At 34.2% G+C, this 25000-nt stretch overlaps 1 protein-coding gene and 1 pseudogene across 4 annotated transcripts in view; both read right to left on the bottom strand.

Moving 5' to 3' along the window:
* The window catches only part of LOC145242528 (protocadherin gamma-B6-like), a 428989-nt gene that overhangs the window by 229951 nt on the left and 174038 nt on the right, over positions 1-25000 (bottom strand). The window lies entirely within an intron of this gene.
* LOC145243111 (5S ribosomal RNA) lies at positions 10591-10708 on the bottom strand (annotated as a pseudogene).

Raw genomic sequence — 25000 nt, 5'->3', positions numbered from 1 at the left:
ATTTAGGTTTGATTTAGCATTTTCTTTGGTTTTTACATTTAGGTTTGATTTGGAATTTTATTTGGTTTGATTAGGTTTGATTTGTCATTTTCTTTGGTTTTTACATTTAGGTTTGATTTGCCATTTTATTTGGTTCTTACATTTAGGTTTGATTTAGCATTTTCTTTGGTTTTTACATTTAGGTTTGATTTGGCATTTTCTTTGGTTTTTACATTTAGGTTTGATTTAGCATTTTCTTTGGTTTTTACATTTAGGTTTGATTTAGCATTTTCTTTGGTTTTTACATTTAGGTTTGATTTAGCATTTTCTTTGGTTTTTACATTTAGGTTTGATTTGGCATTTTCTTTGGTTTTTACATTAAGGTTTGATTTGACATTTTATTTGGTTCTTACATTTAGGTTTGATTTGTCATTTTCTTTGGTTTTTACATTTAGGTTTGATTTGCCATTTTCTTTGGTTTTTACATTTAAGTTTGATTTAGCATTTTCTTTGGTTTTTACATTTAGGTTTGATTTAGCATTTTCTTTGGTTTTTACATTTAGGTTTGATTTAGCATTTTCTTTGGTTTTTACATTTAGGTTTGATTTGGAATTTTATTTGGTTTTTACATTTAGGTTTGATTTGGCATTTTCTTTGGTTTTTACATTTAGGTTTGATTTGACATTTTATTTGGTTCTTACATTTAGGTTTGATTTAGCATTTTCTTTGGTTCTTACATTTAGGTTTGATTTGACATTTTCTTTGGTTTTTACATTTAGGTTTGATTTGGCATTTTATTTGGTTTTTACATTTAGGTTTGATTTAGCATTTTCTTTGGTTTTTACATTTAGGTTTGATTTAGCATTTTCTTTGGTTTTTACATTTAGGTTTGATTTGGCATTTTATTTGGTTTTTACATTTAGGTTTGATTTAGCATTTTCTTTGGTTTTTACATTTAGGTTTGATTTAGCATTTTCTTTGGTTTTTACATTTAGGTTTGATTTGGCATTTTCTTTGGTTTTTACATTTAGGTTTGATTTAGCATTTTCTTTGGTTTTTACATTTAGGTTTGATTTAGCATTTTCTTTGGTTTTTACATTTAGGTTTGATTTGCCATTTTCTTTGGTTTTTACATTTAGGTTTGATTTGGCATTTTATTTGGTTTTTACATTTAGGTTTGATTTAGCATTTTCTTTGGTTTTCACATTTAGGTTTGATTTGCCATTTTATTTGGTTTTTATATTTAGGTTTGATTTGTCATTTTCTTTGGTTTTTACATTTAGGTTTGATTTGGCATTTTCTTTGGTTTTTACATTTAGGTTTGATTTGGCATTTTCTTTGGTTTTTACATTTAGGTTTGATTTAGCATTTTCTTTGGTTTTTACATTTAGGTTTGATTTAGCATTTTCTTTGGTTTTTACATTTAGGTTTGATTTGGAATTTTATTTGGTTTGATTAGGTTTGATTTGTCATTTTCTTTGGTTTTTACATTTAGGTTTGATTTGCCATTTTATTTGGTTCTTACATTTAGGTTTGATTTAGCATTTTATTTGGTTTTTACATTTAGGTTTGATTTGGCATTTTCTTTGGTTTTTACATTTAGGTTTGATTTAGCATTTTATTTGGTTTTTACATTTAGGTTTGATTTAGCATTTTCTTTTGTTTTTACATTTAGGTTTGATTTAGCATTTTCTTTGGTTCTTACATTTAGGTTTGATTTGGCATTTGCATTAGTTTTTACATTTAATTTTGATCTAGCATTTTCTTTTGTTTGTCACAGTTTAATTTGACAGAACCTTTAACTATTTCTCTTTTTTTTTACATAAATTGAATTGTTATGATAACTGAACTTATGTATTCATGACCGGAAAGTTTCATCTCTCTGTTGCAGATATTGACGACGTGGAACTCTAAGAAAGCAAGCTTGTCATGGATGTGCGTCAGAAGTTGAGATACATCATTGAACAAAAAAAAATCCAACTGATCAATATTCATCAGCGTCTATTGAACATTTACGAATCCGATGCAGTTAATGTCAGCACAGTTAGGAGATGGGTTCGTCGATGTCAGAGTGGGGACAAAGATGTGAATGACAAACTGCGCTCCGGACATTCACGACCGAGATATCAAAAGAGGCTGGCAAAAATGCATTCAAAATGGTGGTAACTATGTAAAAAAAATAAATTCTAGAGTTCAAAAGGTCGCTCGTTTAATTGCACTACCCCTGTCTTTGTAGATCTTTAACTTTTTTATTTAAAATATAGGAGGACTTACTTTTGGAGCAACTATCTTATCATTTGCAACGTTTACTCATTTTTTTAAATTTTAATAGTATTTTTATTGGTTTGTCACATTGAAGTTTGAAATATCATATGTCTTACATATTAATGTTCCTACTTACTTGCCTCCCCACGAGGGCAGAGTTACACACAATGTCGGTTTTTAATGTGGGGAAAATTCAGCTCTCGGAAAAGGGACACTCTGGATAGGAACAAAAATAAAAATTGTCACAGTCATGAAGGATTTCTCCTCCATTGACCGAGGACAGAAAAGGTGAAGTGTAGCATCAGAACAGATACTACACTGTGATCTTGGCCCGGATTAATGTTACTGGTTATTGTTTTGATATAACTTTTCCATCATTTTTTTTCATTAAACCCATTTCTTTATTCCTATAAAAATGTTGCTTGGTGTTTTTTTCTGCAACTTTCCTGTCTTTGAACGTATGAATGCTGAGTGAGACGCGTATTTTGATAAGCTGTCTTTTAGTTTGCAAATGTTCACAGACATTGCGTGTCCCACGGTTTGCATGTCTCTTCGGTTAAGGAGACGTTTTTTTTGTTGTTGTTTTGTTTTGTTTTTTTTCTGGCAGTAAACATTAAAAATGAACAAAGTTAAGTTTATTTTAGTTATGAACAGTAGTGCTTGTATCAGAAGTTATACTGGTGATGTCTCAAAGTAATTCGAAATTGTAAAGACTGCTTAGCGTTGTTAAGAAAAATAAATAAATAAATATGTGGGAGAAAGCTCATTTAAAAGTTGCTACAAATAGAGAACTGCATGAAAACTACTTTTTACCCCCTAAGGGTTAAAAAAAAAAGAAAAAGAAAAAAAGATTTGATATACCAAGAAAAATCAATTATCTTGTTCACATTTTATTGCTGTCTTATTTTGTTTAATAATAGGGTGGCGCTTCTGCACTGTCAGAACGAAATTTCGAAAATCGTAATACTGAATTACACATGAAAACAATGGTATCTACTAGTGATGGGACGATTCCAATATTTTTTCCCGATTCCGATACAATTACCGATTCCGATTCCAATTCTTTATAAATCTCTAATTTTGTCTCTTCAATAACCAAACAGGTAAATAATTTTTTCTCCTTACTTAATAAAATGCATCCCGCATTACAGTACACTTATGAAGGAGAGTCTAATTCATCCCTAGCTTTCCTTGATGTATTGGTAACGAAATCATCAAGTTACCTTACATCAATATACCGTAAACCTACATTCACGGGACTGTATATACGTTGCCATTCATTTTGCCCCCCCCCCAAAAAAAAAACGTAAGATAAATTTAATTTGGACCCTAACACATCGTGCCCTTGTGATCTGCTCCAAATCAAAATTGGATGAGGAATTAAAAATAATTACTGACACCCTCTCCAAAAATGGGTACCCGTTGGATGTGATTAGGTCAGTTATACAGAGGAAAATAGCAGAGTCCTCTGTAACTAAACTTCAGACGGTCAATAAATGCCTAGTATATCTGCGTTTACCTTGGCTGAGGGCATAAGTGAGAAATTTGCAAAGCAAATCAGTTCAACAGTGCAAAATTGTTATTTTGCTTCAAATGTACGTGTTGTGTTCTCTACGAGAACGTTAATACCATCCTCTGGAAAAGATGTTCTACCCTTCCCATCATAATAATAATGTAATTTACAATTTTGAATGTAGTTGGAGTCCCAACTATGTGGGTTGAACAACATTAAGATTGGATGGAAGAGTCCAACAACACGTACCTACCAAAATCAGAAATGGGACATGCCAAACAACAGACGTAATTGCCAATACATACGTGTCTTCAATTACTGACCACCTTATAAAAACCCCGTCATGTGCAGCGAACTTCAGCACGAATTCTTTTACAATCTTGAGTCGTGCTCACTCGTTATTTCAGTTAAAGATCTTGGAGACTGTTCACGTTCGGTTGAGAAGGCCTTCCCTCTTCAAGCAGAAGGAATGCCTCTTGGGTTTGAGTGTGATTAGTCTCTAGGATCTTCGAGTAATATAACGTTATTGCATTTTTACCCCATAGATAACGCAACGTTATCTGTACATAATCTCGATTCCCATTTGTGTCTTTCCCCCCTTTTTTTTTCACTCAAATCCCTCGATACAGCTTTGATAAAGCGAGGGCGAAACCGGTCAGATGACTCCCCCATTTCTTCCCTCCTTTTATTCTCTTTGCCCCGATAATTTTATTTTAAACGTGGATTTTATTTTAACACTTTAATCATGAATTTTCGTCTTCCTTCCATGATTGCATTATATAAATTTTGTACCCCTCAAAGAATAATGGAATATATATATATATATATATATATATTATGGTAGCTTCCTTCAATCTTGACAGACTATGGATACCCACTGTAAGAGTGCCTGCACATGGAATTTTTTGTGGAAAGAGTTGCAAAATCTCCAAACACACCTCTCTTGAGTCAGCGTTGTTAGATATCAGTGGTAAGTGGAGGTTCAAGACGACTGGAAACAATGCCAAGATAAGCGGAAGCCACATACAGTGGCTAGAATTCCCAAATGATCACCTATCTTGTACTAACCAGGCTCCACGTTGCTTAACTTCGGAGATCTGACGAGAAACGGTGTGTCAACGTGATTATGCCGTACACACACACACACACACACACACACACACACACACACACAGCTCCAATCTCTGGTCCCCCCTCGCCAATCTCTCATGAAAAACACCCGTCTAGCTTAAACCACTATCAATTGTTGCCCTCATTCTTTATCTGTGCCTTAATCAAAACGTAGATTCCATGAACAAAGTTTCTTTCTTAGAAATGCACGCTTGTGGAACTCTCTTCCATTTGCCTGCTTCCCAGCTAACTGCAACTTGGCTGTCTTCAAGTCCAGCATAAACAAATTCTTGATGAACCACCCCTTAAGTATTCCAATTTACCAAATTTACATTACTAACGATTACTACAATATTATCCCATTGACTACTGTACGCTCTATAACCCTTATCCTCGAGTGACCTCCGGGCCTTGGTAAGTAGTGACTTCTATGTAAAAAAAAAAAAAAAAAAGAACTCATTCAAAAAAACAGAACTTTGTTGCCAGTTACACTTAGTTCGTATATAACATTACTGTTTATAAATGTTTGTTTGTATTTGATAAATTCCTGTCGGCCATATTTTTTTACGTATCAATTTATTTGCGAAGATTAAAAACGGACATATGCAAATAAATCTAAGTGCTATATAATTCTCATGCTTTGGTTCGTCTTTCGATTGTTTTTTTTTTTTTTTTTTTTTTTCTTCCAGTTTCCTTTTTCCTTCTTTTTCTCCCTTAAGTAAGCTGTTCCTTTCTTCCTTCGAATAATTGTTTTTTTATTTTTTTTATTTTTCTATTTTCTTGCGCATCTCTTCTGCCGATTTTTCTGCCTTTAACTTATCGTGCCTTTCTCTATTACAAACTGTTCCCATTTGCTTTGCTTTCACTTTTTCATTCTTTTTGGTCCCCTGAAAAAAAGGAGGATAAACCTATAAATTCACCCTTGTCCGTTCGTCTGTCCGCACTTTTCTCAATAACTACGCCTTGGAATTAAAAAAAAAAATTGCACAAACATTAAACATGATATGAGTAAAAAAGTAAAAGAACGGATTTTCCGGGAAAACTCCGGTTGCCTCCTAGGGGTGCCTTTCGGGTTAAAATGGTTAAAATTGACATTTTTATGCTTATTAAAAAAAAATTGATGCCTTGGATTTTTTAGAAAACTTTCTGAAAAGTTGTAACTAACGGATTTCTATATAATTGTGTCTGTCTATACTTCACGATAACTCTTGGGTGTGCGCCAGCAGTTTTGCATGGAGCTGAACTACAATTTAAATATGTTAATGCCTTTGGAGACTTTTGGGGCTAAATGTGGGGGAGGGGAGGGAAAATGATGGACTTGGTATTTTTTTTTTTGTTTTTTTTTTGCATGGTGTAGAACTCAAATTTATATATGTTAAGGCCTAAAACTGTACCGTTTGTTCATTTTCATCAGGATTTAACGTCCCCAGGGGACTTTTGGGGCTAAATGGGATGGTGAGGGGGGGGGAATGCTGAACTTAGTCATTTTTTTATGCCTCGTTCACTGTGCACTCACGGAGGACCATGCGTGTTTTACTTATTTATTTTAGTTTCATTTGCTCTTCTTCTTTCTTTCTTTCTTTTAGTGTATTATTCTTTCTCTCCCACTTGATCTTCTCCCTTTAATGTTCAAGTCTTTTCTTCTTCTTTCAAGGTTTGCTGTGTTCTTTCTTCCCTTCTTTCCATTCATCCGATTTCCGCCAATTTCCCTCATTTCTATCTCCTTCTGTCCGACCACTTTCAATAGATATCGCTCCAACCTCCCCGACCCCACTCGGTCCATCACACACACACACACACACACACACACACACACACACACACACACACACACACACACACACACAAAGCCATTTTCCCTGATGCGCCGCCACCACCATAAACACAGACACAAGTAAAACTTTCCAAAAGACGTCTTTTTCTTGGACAATAGTTATTAAATTCCTTGATAGCCACAAAACCATTCACTTCAGTAATCGTTTCCAATTATTTCACTGTCGAGCAAAGGCATCGTTCGAAATATAAAGACACAAATCTTCAACCATTTGTAGACGGAAGGAAAGACGTTGTTAGATGTCAGTGATGCTTGGACCAGAGTAAAATGTTCTTAAAGTCGTGGGGTGGTGGAGTTGGCGTAACTGGATGGAATTGGAGTGATTTGGAGATATCTGGATGAGGTAATTTTTGTTCAAGATGGCATTACAGTAAATAGCCGAAGCTTATAAATGAAAAGTAAAGGTTAAGAGTGAAGTCGAATTTCAATTTTCTGTGTCTCTACGTTCCAACGAGAAGTTATCTAGCTTAATAATTATTATATTGAATTAGCAGCGGTGACATTTTTCTCAATTATAAAATCGGGGAAGGGCAACCGAAAGTCATGATTAATGTGCCTGAAAAAGGAGATGAATGAACAATGCACTACGTGTGTGTATAATATGGAGAATGCTCTCCTTTTTTATACTTCAACTTGCCGATTGATACGACTTTTGGAAAAATAGTTGCTTAGATATTAAATTCATATTATTAAAGCACACACAGGGACACTATCCTGGAGTGTCTGAGGTCTCTCTGTACATGGCTTTGTCAGGACAACCTGGCATTAGGATAGTTTTCCCTACAAGTAAACCCTGACTAAATATTCAAAATCACAAAGTATTCAAGGCCCAAATAAGATCTCTTCGGTATGGCTAACCCACACTGACTTTTACAATGAAATGGTGCAGTGGTGTACCTTCTCCAAGCGATGTTACCTCCAGTAATAGCACGGAGCTGGATACTTTTCCAGACAAGATGAATTCTTGTCCTGAAATCCAGTAAGACTAAAAGACCACAAAAAAGATATACAATAACATATTTAAATGGTCAATTGGGGAGAGGAAAATTATGTCCCAACTTCTTTACGAACTCAATGTATTTCAGCAACATCTTGCGGTTTACCATTCGGAATTTGTTTGGTTTCTAAGCTCGGCACTGATTGATACAAGCATTCAACTTCCTTTCTGGCTTGTCCAATCATGGGCCATCTCTCAAACAAGCTTAGCAAATGATAGAAGTTGATAAAAAGATTATTGCACAGTCTACTTCTTTTTATTTTCTGTTCGGGAGACTAAAGCGAGCTGACCACTTTCACAGCACTATCTTCCAACCCCAAACTTCTTTCTTGGGTTGCAACCAAAATCTTGAAGTTCAACAAAAGACATTACGGACTCAACATGGCTACCACAGCTGCACACATGTAGATTTACTATAATGCACACACACACACACACACACACACGTGCACACATACCTACCTTTCTAGTGGTCTCTTGGTATTACTGGATTCCAGGACAAGAATTCATCTAGTCTGGTGGAGTATCCAGCTGTTATCTGAGTTAACATCACTTGGAGAATGGTACACTTTCTCCAAGTGATGTTAACTCAAGAAACAGCACAAAGCTGGATACTCCACCAGACTAGATGAATTCTTGTTCTGGGATCCAGTAATACCAAGAGACCACTAAAAAGGTATACTATAGCATACTTAAATGGTCAATGCAGGAGAGGAAAAATTATGTTCCCTACTTCTTATTTAACTCAGTGTTTGAGAAGTAAGGTAATACTTTAACGGAATATTTGAATATCTATGTATCTCATATAGAGTTCTAATGTTAGCCCCAGAACGGGGGCACCTCGATTTCTGAGAATTTCGACTGAAGTAATATGAAAAAAAAAGCATGGACACACACAGACACACACATGGCTACACAAACCCACTTGTACACACACACACACTCACACACACACACACACATAAACACATGGCTACACAAACCCACTTGTACACACACACACACACACACACACACATGGCTACACAAACACACTTGTACACAGGCACACATAAGTGGAGAAAAACGCAAACACTCATTGCCATATGCATAGGCAAAAAAAATATTTAATAAGAGCAACGCACACGGAAGTTGTGGGGGTGCATATACACTTTAAATGAAGGGGCGATAGTTCCTATTTACTTTGCCTCCCCATGATGGCAGAGTTAGACACCAGGATCGTTTTTTAATGTAGAGAAAAGGAACAAAAAAAAATTTGTCTCAGTCGTGAAAGATTTCTTCTTCACTAACCAAAAACAAAAAATAGAAGTGTAGCATCAGAATAAATACTACACTTTCATCTTTGCCCGCAGGCCAAAAGGGGTGTTTGTTTCCACAAAAGTTTGATATAAAAAATACTCTAATCATCTCTTTCTAGTGTGAAAAAAATAAATAAGTAATAATAATAATAATAATAATAATAATAATAATAATAATAGGCATCAGCCTTGTCTGATACCACACAATAGTCGTATAGAGTCAAAGAGGATGGAAGAACCGACCTTCACTGGATAAGGATTGGGACCTTGAAGACGCTTGTTGTCACTCAAATTCCAGTAAGGGCAAATGATCTCTGCCAGCTAGAAGTTAATGGTAAGTAGCTGTTGCGATAATGCAGATTCATTTGCAAAGGTTATCCAAAAGGGTGGACAGTACTGGAAATCTGATAATGACTTGTGTGAGAACGCCTAGTAAATACAAAATAATAATAGTAATAATAATAATAATAATAATAATAATAATAATAATAATAATAATAATAATAACAATAAAATTGGTTAGTACTATGAAAATTTGTCTTGAAGCGTTTCAGAGGATGGAAATAGTAAAGAGTGATAGCACAATCCAGACCTTGACGTGAAGGGAACTGAGACTGCTGAAATATTGTGGTGGCTTATTGTCAATCAGATTCCAGGGAAAACTATCGCCTGGTATCAACGATAAATCACTAATAACAGCTGATCTGATGAGGCGATAAGTAAGTTACCATAAAAATCGAAAGGATCCTCGCTCAAAGCCAAAGGAAAGACATTGGTTTTTATCAGCAAGAAACCACTGGTAACAACTGCTATGAAAACACCAAATGATAACAATAGCTCATTCAATACTATTTTTCTATTATATCAGTTATTTGCATTGGAGCACAAGATGGAGCTAGTGTAATTGCAAGAGTTTGGAGTGGATGAAGTAAGTTCAGGCAACTCCTGCTGTTACTAACCAGTAATGCATTACTATTGTCTGGAACGAATCGATTAGTCATGTCTACACAATGTGATGAAGTACAGAAGTGAAACTGGCCTAGTGAAGGGTAGATGTAGAAAAGTTGAGAATGATACAATGGATGTGAAATGTGAAGCTTAATGACAGACTTAGATTTGATGACCTCATATTACAGATGAACAATACATGGAGATGTGTGTAAAACAGGAGACTTCGATGGTGCGGTCACTTGGAAAAAAATGGATAAGAGTTCATGGGTTAGTAGATGTAGAACAGTTAAGATAGAATGTTTAGTTCACAGGCCAAGGAATGAGTAGAAGTAATCAAAATGAACTTGACAGAAAGAGGGATAAATAAAGACCCGGGTAGAGATAGATTGGTTTTGGAAATCAATTTCTAAAAGCCATCCAACTTATGCCAGCGTGAAAAATGGACATTAAACTAACTGAATGCTTCCGTTCAGTCTCAAAAGACAAAGGATACCCCCTGTAAGGGGCAGATGCATGTGTAATCGTGAGGCAAGGGTTGCATAATCCTCAACCACACCTCTCCTGAATTCGCACTGCTTGAGTTCAAGTTCAGGGCAAGAAAAAGTCCAGGACAACTTAAAACAATGTAGAAATAAGCAGAGAACACATACAGTATCTGGAAGTTCCAAATGGTCACCCATCTGGTACTAACCAGGCTCATCATTGCTTAACTTCGGTGATCTGACGGGAACCGGTGTGTCTAACGTGATTATGCCATATGAACCACCTGATCAACGATGATGATGATGATGATGATGATGATGATGATGATGATTCTCAGTCTCTGGGGAAGGTCATTGGTTTTATGAGTAAAACATCACTGGCAACAACTGGTATGGAAACACCCAAGTGAGTTACAATAATAAAAGCTCATACAATACTCCCATTATTTTTTAATGTTGGAGGATGAGTCTCCTTGCTGTTTCGGTTGCTTGGAGAAAGGTGGGTGGAAAGTACTAGTCAAGAACTGGTTCTTGACAATCAGTCCGACAGGTGCGAGGCCAGGAACTTGCCATCCAGCTTTCGAGTGGGGACAAGTTTATTGCTTGTTGGCTGAGGCTCCCCCACTGGAGAATGCCGATGGAGATGCCCAGGCAAGTTTTGCTAGGCCAGGTAAGCGTTGCTTTAGGAGCGCTGACTGGACATCCCCACTTTTTGACCTTGTGTCACATCATGCTGAAGTGTACTAAATGTAAATATCTACAATGCTCTTTTTTTCTAACGTATCAGTTATTGTTGTTGTATTAGTTTCGGAGAGAAAAGAAATTGTTGATTCTTAAAATGTGTTTTATATCAGAAACTGACAAAGATGTAATTGAATCATTTCAGTTGTAGAGTGAGAAACCAAAAAGAAAAAAAAAAAAAAAAAAAAAAAACGAAAACAATGACAGACAGTATTGAGTTGTTTCACTCAAGTCATAATGGAATCAGATAATTATTCAAGACAGAAATTCAAGGAGAGAAAGAAAAAAAAGGAACAAAACAGAAACGAATGTTTCCTCAGTTTGATGAGTGTTTTTATCTTGGGAGGAATCTCCTTGAAATTAAAAATAATTGCATGATTTTGAAGAACTACTTCAATCATTAACTTCGAAAACGCTGCTTGTACATGCACAAAGCATTGGTACGGACTCGAATCACCAAATTTTTTTTGTTTGAAAATTATATTTGCCTCGTTTCAGTGTTAATTAGTCGAAATGATTAGTAAGACGCGTGTGCTAACTACAGACTGGAATTTACTTAAACATTTCACTATGTAAAAATTAATAACAGTCACGTTAACAAGCTAGTTCGCGTTAGATTACTGAAGTTAAGCAACATTGATCCTGGTCAGCACCAGATAGGTGACAATTTGGGAATACCAGGTGCTGTATGTAGGAGGACATCAATACTTTCCTGTAACAACCGCAAAAAAACATAACATTCTCATTTCTGTTAGCCTAAATATGCATGCAACTGGAGACCACTTTTGAATTTGATAGTTCCTAGACACTTCCTCCCTTGGAAGAAACCAGTCCAATTCACCTAGGGTGAATGTCACTGAAGATATATATATAAACTATAGATTGAGTTTTACTAAAGCATTTCACTATGTAAAAATTAATAATAGTCACGTTAATAAACCAGTTCCCGCTAGATTACCAAAGTTAAGCAATGTTGGACCTGTTTAGTACCAGATGAGTGACCATTTAGGAATACCAGGTGTTGTATAAGAGGACGTCGAAACCTATCTGCACGAACTGCAAAAACATAAAGTTGTTATCTTTCCTAATTCGGATATACATGCGACTGGAGACTGCTTGTGAATTTGATATTCCCTAGACACTTCCTCTTTCGCGTGAACGACGCTTGATTATATATATATATATATATATATATATATATATATATATATATATATATATATATGTATGTATATATATATAACTACTTCATGTACTCACATAAAATTAATATACGAAAGTATAAATTTATGCGTAAACTTTAAGTATTTATTTCAAAAGTGCTCAATACGTAGGTAGAGCTAGTTAGTAATTTATGAAATAAATATGGCGATTAAGCTACACTCAATATTCCGCGTTTCATCCGCTCTAGGACTCTTCAGCCTTATGCGCGAATTTTGTGGTTGTCTGTCGTTTTTATATACGCACCATCTATTGAGATTTTAGTTAGCCAATCAGCTTACTAGTATCCACCGTGCCCTTTCTATCAGCCAATGAACAAGCACTTACAGGACAAAGGCCCATTTGACCTCAGCTATATTTTATTCGGAAAATAAACGAAAACATCTCTTTCACATTAAAAATAGAATACATATATTTTCAGATATTGTACTGTTATTTTATTTCTTTAAATCAATCATCCCGTGGAAGTCTTGAAATAAAGACAAAACGTTGATGAACATATAATTTTGTTTCATTCCTTTTTCATCTCTCCATCATATTGAAACATTTTCCATTATTTTAATCATACACACACGCACGCGCGCGTGTGTGCCTATATATATATATATATATATATATATATATATATATATATATATATATATATGTATATATATATACGCATTAGTAATAAAAAGAAACAAACCGAGTTAAGTGTTCATCAACGTTTCGTTATTATTTCGAGACTCCCTCTGGATAAATGAAATTAAGAAAACAAAACGCCATTTTTTTGTGTGTGAAAAGTGTGATGCTGTTCCATTTCAGAAAAGGAGCAAGACGTTGGAAATTATAAAAAAAGGGGATGTTGTTAAAGTTGCACTAGTGTTTTTGTTTTCTTAATTTCATTCATCCAGAGGAAGTCTCGAAATAAAGACAAAACGTTGATGAACACATAACTCGGTTTATTCTTTTTTATTTCTCTATTTCGTCGGAATACTATTTCCATTATTCTCATCATATATATATATATATATATATATATGTGTGTGTGTGTGTGTGTGTGTGTTTTTGTATATATATATATATATGCGTGTATATATATATATATGTGTGTGTGTGGGGGGGTGTTTTTTGTTTATATATATGCGTATATATATATATATATATATATATATATATATATATATATATATATATATATATATATATATATATATATACTAGTTGTACCCGGCCAGGCGTTGCTGTGACTCAGTTTGTTAAAATGGAACACATTCCTTAAGAAAAATTGCATTTTGTATTGTTTATTTACTTTTATTATTTTTTTTTTTGCATTTTTTTTATCAATAGATGTTGGGGTTTTTTCCTAAAAAAAATTCATTTTTTACCATAAATTGTTAGGGAAACGTTTTTTTTTTCAGGAAAACTCGCATTTTTTAAAAAGAAATTCGGCAGTAAACGTTTCCTTTTTAAAAATGGAATTTTTATTATAAAAAGAAAAGATGAATGCTTTATATGAGCACTGTAAATAGTTAGGTGAAAGTAGAGAAAAGTTTTTTTTTTCAAGAGAATGTACAAATTATTTTTTCGTCAACAGATATTAAGGAAATAAACAGAATAAATACTCCCATAATTAATTAATTAATTAATTATGCAAAAAAATAAATAAAATGTTGATTTACTGTTTCAACATTTGAACAACGCTCGGTTAAATCCGGTGATTGCCGGTCGAACCCTAACCATAATTGGAATCAGAGGGGGGCGGGTCAAATTCTGTATGAGTACCATTCTTTTTGATTTCGCCTTGTGTTCAAGTTTTGGAGTGGGATATCAGCCATTGCAAACTAACAAATTTAACCAAAATGCAAAAAATTCAACAATTAAATAATTTTAATAAGTGCTCAACGAGGTGTGTCGGAAACTGACTTTACGAATGCGTGAAAAAATATTGAATAATTCGACCTCCTATCTTTCTAAGCTTATAACTACTTGAAAAATGTAGTTCAAACCCTAATTTTTTTTCAATTAAAGAAGCAAAGACCAAATTAAAATAAATAACAGGTTTAATAGCAAATTATGCAATATTTGTTTTTTTTTTTAAATCGGTTTTCTTTAAAAAAGACCCTGAAAATATCGTAAAAATTTAACCAATAAAAAAATTTTGATAGATTTTTAAAGTTTAAAAATTGAAAAAATTAACTCGTAAAATTCAATTGATTTCATTACGTACAAAAAAATGACTGCTGTTTTTTTTTTAAAATAAAAAGTAATATTTCTATTATTTTTTAAACAACGTTAATAGTTTATTTTGGAAGTATACTCCATAAAGAAAATAAACAACCCACTTTTAAAGGGGAAATTACGATTTTTTTTATATTTTATTCGCAGTTTCGTGTTAGAGGTGTCAAAAATTCCCCCAAAATTCTGATATACCTAGTGCTCAGCTTCTAATACAAACCTAATAAATCAAACCCCCTTATTGGCACGGTTGTTGTAAAAATGGAACGGAAACTTAAATTTCGCTCCGTTTTAATATCTTTTTTTAAATTGTGCCCCCATAATCAAAAGAATAGCATTCAACAATTGTACTTTATATATACAAGACCCAAAATATTTTTTTAAAAAAAGTTATTAACGAAAGGGAAATAATTCCATTTTTAAACGAAAAAAGTCAGTTTGGTCTATCTTTTTATTATTTTTTACATAAGTCCAACTTACCGTTCACATTGGAAATGTCGACATTTATAGGTTGTCCGGTACGTTTACAGCGAATAAACACTCCAATCTACGCATGTTAAGAACGGCTCTCGGAATAGATACCACACACCTCCCCATATTAAGAACGGCTTTCGGAATAGACACCCCTAACCTTGTCAGCATACCCGAAAATCTATAAAAGTTCACATGTCGAATGTGAACGATGAGTTGGACGTAATGTAAAAATGTACCGAATTTAAAAGGAAACGAAATTTAAATTTCCGTTCCATTTTTACAACAACCGTAAAGCAGAGCATTCTATGCAAATTTTGCCTAACTTAGTGTATTAATGTTATTTTTACTTAAATAACAATAATATTTAGGTTTGGATATAAATTCCTAAACTCCTTTCACACTAAATAATTTAGGTGACTCAAATAGGAATCTAATTGAATCTTTAATTTCCTGTATAGTAAAAAGATGATCCAGTCCTAAATGGTCGATTTGCTGCTAATATCCCTTGTTTAGGTACGGGCAAAAATAGACGAATTTTTTGTAGGTTTCCGACAACTTTTTGATTGTATTTGAAAGATTAAGGACTAACCTTAATTTCCCAAAGGAAAAAAATATTTGTACACGTGAAAAAAAAACTTATGAAAAATGTTTTCACGGTGATCTTATCAATTCAGCTAAATTTTGAAGTTAAATAAATTCATTGTAAAAATTCTTTAAAAGATAAATATTAGTTTTCTGGGTCTATTTCAAAGATAATTAGTAAAGTCCTAAGATATTGAATTAAATAAAATTAAAAAAAAAAAAAGAAAACACCTTGTTTGTGCTAAAAATAGCATCAGTAGTGTGATAAATTTATTTTGCTTCGAGTTATATCGAATTCATTAATACGGACTTTAGGGGCTATTTTCATAATGTTCCTGTAAAAATTATTATGTTTTTTTTATTGTTACAAATTATGATGCTTTATTTATATAAAAAAGCAAAAAAAAAAAAAAAACAACATTCTGTTTACATTAAGCGAGACCACCACGGCCTGTAGTGGTGATCCTTTTAGTGGTGTCACATGACGGCAGGCGGTGATATGTCCCCAAATAAAAAAAATGGCAAATCGGTACAAAGAAAACCACCTATTTATTAAAAAAATTAAGTATAATGTTATAATTAAAAAGAGATATATAAAAACACGCATGGGTAGAGTAAACATATTATACCAAATTAGACTATTAATAACGAACGAACCAAGAATTACTTTTATATATATATATATATATATATATATATATATATATATATATATATATATATATATATATATATATATATATCAGATTATTTCGGCATTTGTTTCCAGTTGTCCTGTACATACACTTCACTTGTCACTGGTATTTAACAATGTCGACTCAGAAGAGGTGTGCTTGGAGAGTGCGCACCTCCTGCCACAACAATTTCAAGCGCAGGCACCCCTTCGTGGATATCCATAGTCTGTTAAAGACTGAAGGAGCCTGTGGTGTATATATATATATATATATATATATATATATATATATATATATATATATATATATATAAGCATGACGAAGTCTCACGAAAAATGAAACGCGGAATATTCTGTGTAGCTTACTTGTCATATATATATTCATAACTTACTAAATGTATTATATATATATATATATATATATATATATATATATATATATATATAGGACTCCATTATATATATATATATATATATATATATATATATATATATATATATATATATATATATATATGAGTCAATTGATCTCTTTTTTATGTTATTAATCTCTTTCTCAAGATTCAATGAATGCACATTATTTGGTTACTGACTGGAAGTGAGGCTTGTCGAAAATTCGTGCTGGTTCTTTCAAACGTAGAACCCAATAAAACCAGGCATGCTCTCAAGATTAATGCTGGCGTGACAGCATACAAACCAACGGTGCAAACACAACTCCTCTCCACCTGAGACCTCCACCTCCCCTTTCCCCAACTCCCATTACTTAATTCAGCATTGGATTTCGCCCGAGGGTGCGTCTTGTTTGAAGACCAACACCGTCTAAATTTGCCAAGTTTATAAATACACCGCGGAATCGTTTACCTGAAATTGTTTGGGAAATGATTAGTTTTTGATCAGAGTCTCTTGAAAGAGAGACAGAAAGAGAGAGCCGTTATCTCTCTCTCTCTCTCTCTCTCTCTCTCTCTCTCTCTCTCTCTCTATCTCTTTATCTCTCTATCTCTATCTATAACTATTCTGATTGCGGCCTTTCAGGTGAAATCCGTCTCATGGCAAGGAGATATTAAAAGGAAAAGAACTCTTTTGTGTTAATGAACAATTTATGGTCAACACAGGAGATAGGATGGTAGGGGTGGGCACAGACCCCGTTGGCTAAGTAAAAGGTTATTAATCGCTTCAAAGCACCACAGATTGCAAACTCCGGCTATTGTCTTTTTAAAGACTGCTATTTTGGGCGGAGAAAGTGGAAGAGACAGTTTGGAGGTTTTGAGAGTTTCGGTTTGTGAAAATGGGCGATGGATGTGCACCCAACTTTTCTTCTTCGGGTTTTCTTTCGGTAAAAAAACAAAAAACAAACAAAAAACCCTTGGGGTGATTGGAGAATTGACTGTTAGATTTGTGTAGTAAGAGTTGTAAGTGCTCATAAGAGTTGTATGCGACAATTCTAGTCAATGTTCTGATGATAAAGGGGGAAAAAATGACAACCAATGTTTTATTGAAGGGAGAGGAGATGAAAAAAAAACACACACACATACACACACAATCAGCGTCCTTTCCCACAATCAATGATACGAGACCCCTCACTAAGCGCCTACACTTTGTTTTTAAAAAACTTTGCTTATCATTTTCTTCTATTAGGTTAGTGCAAAAATAATGTTTTTTACGTTAAATTTATAGAGGAAAAACGACATTTTTGCACCAACTTAATAGCTGAGAATGGGACATCTTACGGAATGACATACATACACCAGCTATCTCAGATATTCTAACCGAAAGCTTTTCCTTTTTTTTCTTTTTTTTTTTGTTTGTTTGTTTTTAAAGACTCTAACCGTCTCTTTAAGTGCAATTGTTTGAATCTCTTTTGCACTATATTTTTCATGTAGTTTTTGAAATTCATTTTCATGAGTTCGGTTGCTCTTATAATGACTGAAATTATGGAGATCTTCCCAGGATTCCAGCTTCTTTTCGTGTCATACATAAGACATTGATATTTCGTCATCTTTTCCCTGTTTAAAGCGGCATTATTGGCGATACTAACTTCTACTATGGTTGCTTCTTTCTCCTTGTCCAATATCACTATGTCAGGTTTAATAACTCCGTTTCCTCGGTACGTAGCTGCTGATATATAAACGAATGTGTATATTTAATTTAATCACAAAGAAAAGAGAATTATCCAATTTAACTATTTCTCGCTCTCTCTCTTTCCCTCTCTCTCTCTCTCTCTCTCTCTCTCTCTCTATATATATATATATATATATATATATATATGTATATATATATATATATATATATATATATTAACCTTTTGGTCAAGATCAAAGTGTAGTATTTGTTCTTCAGATGCTGCACTTTCATTTCTTGTTCTCTTTCGGTGGAGGAGCAGTCCTTCACGACTGAGACAATTTTTTTTATTTTTGTACCTTTTCTCCACGTTAAAAAACAACCCTGGTGTCTAACTCTGTCCCATGGGGAGGCATAGTCAATAGGTATATATATATATATATATATATATATATATATATATATATATATAAGGAACCTTGTATGTGTGGGTGTGAGTTCGTTCCCTGAAGACTCCTTTTTCTTTCTTTCTTTTAGTGTATTATTCTTTCTCTCCCACTTGATCTTCTCCCTTTTCTTCTTCTTTCAAGGTTTGCTTTGGAAATTTCATACAAATGTACTTTATGTGATAAGAGCGCTTTCGAAATAAATGTTTTTGCTTAAAGCACGATTGCATCATGATACATGACCTTATGTATAGGTATATTTTAACTTTTACAGAAGGCCAGAAAAACATTGGTATCGTCGGTTTCAAATCCAATATAAAGGGAGGCCGGTTTATGGTCGATAACATTAAATTCTCTTAAGATTCTGTTTATGTCTGGTCTCATTGGAAATGGCGACAATTTTTTCTTTTTTTTTCTTTTTTTTTTTGCAGTTCACGATGTTTTCTATTTTATTTTCATTTTCATTTCTATTATCTTCTCTTATTTATTAAATCTAAGGCTGTTTTTACCATCCGCATTGTTGCTTCACGTGGGAAAAATAACAAAAACAATTATTAACACGCGTGGCAGCACGGTCCTGAAAAATTTCGACGATTCAAACCCGAACACCTCTGACGATTCGACACGACACGATCCCGAACAACTCCGTCGATTCGAACCCGAACACATTCGACAATTCGACACGACACGACACGATCCCGAATAAAATGACTCAACCTGACACGTTATCAGAGCAATTAGGCAGTTATTCTCCGAATGACTGGTATCGGCTTTTTATATCCATTATACAGGGTGGTCCACTTAAAAGTAGACCATAAAAAGTAGTAGAGAGGAGGAAATTCTTTAATTGTTTAAATTACATGTAATGTTATAAAAGATGCTGGAGGTGCTCCCCGTTGACATCTACGTATTTCTGGACACGTTTAACAACGTTTACAACTACATGTAGATCGTCTCTGGTGATTTTCCTGATAGCGTTGGTAATGTTTTCCTTTAGGTGATCTAGATTGTGATGATTATTTGTATAAACTGTTTTTTTTAAGTCCCCCAAATATAAAAATCAAATGATGACAAGTCCGGGGAACGTGGTGGCCATAACCCTTTGCTTATTGTTCTCTCTTCCGTAAACATGTCATAAACTCGTGTCAGTGATCTGTGAGATGTGTGGCATGGAGCGCAATCTTGTTGGAAAAAGAATTGCATTTTGTCTTGTGGTGTCAGTTGGTCGTTAAGAGAAAGATAAGGTAGATTGGGCTACTTTTAAGTGGGCCACGCTGTATCACTCTCATATCATTACTCTCCATGCAACGTATGTCTTCAACCCTCTCACCTATTAGATTTCCATGCATAAGCACACTGCATACACATACCTGATAAGAACAAAAAAAATGGATGCCTATTAGATTTTGAATGGTGTACATGGATAGATCACATCAAAGTTAAAAAGAAAATCAATACTTCTTTTGCTGTAAAGTAATAGCAGTAAATCGATCTCAATAGAAATGACTCCTTTTCCCAGTCATTCAATTATCGATTTTCATTGATCAAATCTAATTTTAATTCGCTCATTTATCAACCAATCTCTCATTTCTTATAAGATTTTTCTAAGGAATAAGATTGGATTATAATAGTCTTAACTAAAATACATTTGTTTCTCTAAAATCAGAATAATTTTTTTGTAATGTGAGAAGTACTGGTGTAACAAGAATACCCTTGAGCTAGGTAGAGAATATAACTTTTTTTTTCAAATTTTACTTCACCCCTTCCCCAACAAAACATATGGCTACTGAGATATAAGAGAATATTGTGGTTAGGGGCCAAATTTAAAGGGGGTATCCTAAGTAGGGAGTTGTGTAATAAGATGTTTATTAACATTACATTTAAATTTTTGCATGTCGGTACAGTCGGGAAAACAGAAAGCAGGAGAGAGGATTACAAAGGCAATCCGTTTTCTGAGAACAGAAGAGGTTATTGTGGTTAGGGGCCATATTTAAAGTGGGTATCCCAAGTAGAGAGTTGTGATATAAGATGTTTGTTCACATTACATTTAAATTTGTGCATGGTGGTATAGTCGAGAAAACAGAGAGCAGGCGGGATCTACAAAGGAAACGGTCCAAGGGCAGAAGCTATTAGAGTGGAAAGTTGTGGACCTATACAAGCAGTGAAAAAGGTCCTGTAGCAGTCGCATATAAAGATTTATTTTTCTTGTGAATTAATGCGCCTCCATGATGAGTGATTCGACCACACACTGACCATCAGCTGGTGAGGCGCATTGATTCATCTGTCCCCCAAGGAACTTCTTTAGCTCCTTTTGGGAATCACAGCCAGCCAGCAGAGAGAATCCGACCAGCAGCGAAGCCATACACCTCTCTCCTTCTCCTCTCGCCCCACGTCCACTGGACATTCTAGAATCGATTTTCACTGAAGATAACTGTTGCCTAACCACGGACTATAGGGTGGAATGATAAAATTATCACCCTAAAGAAAAGAACACTACAGATTTATTTTAAAACTTTCATTAAAAAAATAAATTCAGGTAACTTGATTATGTAGTAGAGCTGACATCTATTCAATGCAGCTGCCTTCAACCTCAATCACGGCCTCGATACAGGTCCGGAACTGGGAACATGCCTTTTCCATAAGCGTTGGTGGCAGCTTGGCGATTACTCGGCAGATGATGGCGATCAGGCTGGCTTTGGTATTTTGGGAGGTCATGTTGCTGGTATTCTCGATGTATGACCAAATGAAGTAGTCCAGCGGGTTCAGGTTGAGGGAGGAGGAGGGGGACAGTGAAAGAAGGATATATAGTCGTAGCACTTCTTGTGAAGCCAAGCATTAATGTGGAAATCAACACGCATAAACTATAAACACTAACTAAATATAAACTGCAACTGAACTAAAACAAAATGATGGAAAGAAGCAGGAAAACCAAGAATCAAGAATCAAGAAAACTTCAACCACAAAATTATAAGTTAACTACACCCACCCATCTCCTCCCAAAATAATGGCGGTATCGACATCAACTGGTGACACACCAAACTGTCGTGAAGAGTCAAGGAGGAGGTAAAGCACTAACCGACATAGTTATTCCAATTATAGTCTATTTTTCAATTTTCTTATCACTTTGTTTTAGCCGAGGATGGAATATCCTACCGGATGCTAGATATTCACCCGATATCTCATACATTCCAATCAATAGAACTTTTATGATTCCAACCATCCCTTTAAGTGCAATTGTTTGTATATCTCTTGCACTTTGTTCACCAGGTATATTTGCTAAGTAGCTTGTTAAATTCTTTTTCATGAGTCCAGTTTCTCCTATAATTACTGGACTTTTAGAGATCTTCCTACAATTCCAGTTTCTTTTCATGTCTAATATAAGACCTTGGTGTTTTGTTATCTTTTCCCTCTGTGTAACCCAGCAACATTGGGGATATTAAATTCTATTAAGGTTGCTTCTTACTTCTTCCTGTTCCATAATACTATGTCAGGTTTTATATTTTGAATATCTTATTTACTGCCATTTAGCACCATTTTTGTCGTACACATGTATGCATTTATTCATACAGAAAGGTAATACCTACGTTGCAAGACTGCTTAAATGTAACGTTGTCCGGGAACCAACCCGTTGTAGCGTCAGTCGCAAAGAAGACAAAGTATAGAAAAGAACTTTTTCTTTGTAACAACGACATTTATTTCCTCATTGTTACGTCACTTACGTAATCGTTCTCTCAAATGTCATTCACATCTTTGATGTGATCTCGAACGTTATTCCTGTCTCTAACATGATCTCTTTTTTAAAGTCTTTATTTTCTCTACCTGTGACGTCATTTCGCATGCATTTGCATACGCGCGTCCGCGCTATGTTACGTAAACAGAGAGGTCCTTTTGTTCAAGAAAAGGTTGGTAGATATGACGGTGGACTGGTTCTATGATGGCGAAGATGAGGGGCGGAGATGTTGAGTTCTGAACATTGATAAGGATGGTGGGTGACGTCGATGGAAGAGAGGATGAAGGAGTTGAGTCCCCGGAAAAAAAAAAAGAAAAACACGTCAACAACCTCCGAGTTGGCCTCAAGTATAAGAAGCAAACGCGAACATCCGCAATTGCACTTAGCTGGTTTCTGCGTGACTAATTCCCCTACCCCTTTTTTCTTTTTCCTCTTTTTGCTTTTCTATCTCGATAATTTCAAAGAAACAATACTTCTTGTTCGACATTTTTGCGTGCTGCTGCAGCCATCGATTAATTTTAGCAGTTCAAAATAAAATAACTTAGAAAAAAAAAGGAGTAAAAAATTTTTAAATTAAAATTCTTTAATAAAAATAAACATGTTCTCTTTTCTGTCTCCATTCGTAGCTAAAGCAAAGTAACCAACGAAGAAAAAAAAAGAATCAAATAATAATAAAAATAATAAAGATCTTTTAAGATACGTCGATTATATCTGTGTAGTTAACGCTGAACATCCTTCACACTTAAGCATGACAGAAAATGAAAATGCTATTTACAACTTAAGTATAACAGTCCACTGAAAATGATATTTCAAATGTAATCAGGACAGACCAATAAGAATACTATTTCGGACGTAAGCATGACAAACCAAGGAAAAAGCTATTCAAAACTTGAGCATAATCCACTGAAAATACCATGTAAAACTTGAGCATAACAGACCAATGAAAATACTTTGTAAAAATTGAACATGACAAACCAATGAAACTGTTATTTAAAACTTGAGCATGACAGATCAAGCGACTCCAAACTTAAGTATTACAAACTAATGAAAATACTATTTCACACGCAAGCATTATATAACAATGAAAATATTATTTCAAATTTAAGTCTGAGAAACCGTATAGATGACGGACCAAATTATATAGGGAGTTGCGCTCGTGTGTGTGTGTGTATTCGTTCCCTGTGGACTCCAAAACGGCTGGGACACTTTCTATGAAATTTCACACAAGTGTACTTTATGTATCTAGCAGTGTTCTTAGATAGATATTATATCGGAATGTCTTCGATAAGATTTCAAACTTTAGCATGGCAGACTAATGAAAATGTCATAAAAACTTTAGTGCAACAGACAAAAACTAAAACTAAAGATGTTTTTAATATAATTCTACAATCCCATTATAATCAATTCTAATCTGATGCTTTATTTATCCCCCCCCTTCTCTCACGAGGGCCGAGTTAAACAGGTTGGTTTTTAATGGATTAGAAAATCTCCCCTCCCCCCAAAAGGGTGTTCTAGATTGGGATAAAAATCATGGTTGCCTCAGTCTATAAGGATTTCCTTTCACTGATCGAAGACAAAAAAAAAAAGGATGACGTGTAGCATCAGAACAGATGCTCCACTTTGCTCCTAATCAAGAGATCATATCGGCTACAATGTCAGTCTTCTTTTCCTCCATGATTGAATTTCTCCATAAAAACTTCCACTTTCAACGATATATAGCATCATCCAACACATACACACACACACACACACACACACACACACACACACACACACACACACACACACACATACATGCCCAAACACGCATGCGCACACACACATATACGTCCACATAAGCGCACGGACCCCCCCCCCCACACACACTTGTGATATGCAAGGGAAGGCGGATCAAAAAGGGTGGCGCGGTTACCTTAAAAATTAACCAGCAAGGAAATAGCTGGAGCTGGTTGGATTCCCATGATTAATTTATTGTTAGGTGAGAAGGGTAAAAGCGATGTGGGTGGGATATCATGGGTGGGAAAAGCGTGATCATTTTTAACAAAGTTAGTGAAAATGGAACAATTTAAAATTCCAACGAATGAAATAATAATAAAAGAAATTAAAGATAAAGACAAAACTTAAAAAGAAAATTCCTATGATATATATATATATGTGTGTGTGTGTGTGTGTGTGTGTGTGTGTGTGTGTGTAATTATAAACATATATGCACATATATATGTACCTATAAATATATATATACATATATATATGTAATTATAATATATATATATATATATATATGTAATTATAAATATATATACATATATATATACATATATGTAATTATAAATTATATATAATTATAAATATATATATTCATAATTATAAAATATATATTATCTATAATTCTAAATATATATATACATATTATTATAAATTATAAATAT

This window comes from Euprymna scolopes, chromosome 21 (assembly GCF_053919585.1).
Source record: "Euprymna scolopes isolate OS-2025 chromosome 21, ASM5391958v1, whole genome shotgun sequence".
In the NCBI taxonomy this organism is placed as follows: domain Eukaryota; kingdom Metazoa; phylum Mollusca; class Cephalopoda; order Sepiida; family Sepiolidae; genus Euprymna; species Euprymna scolopes.
The sequence above is the reverse complement of the archived record's forward strand: the minus strand, read 5'-3'. Positions and strand labels throughout refer to the sequence as shown.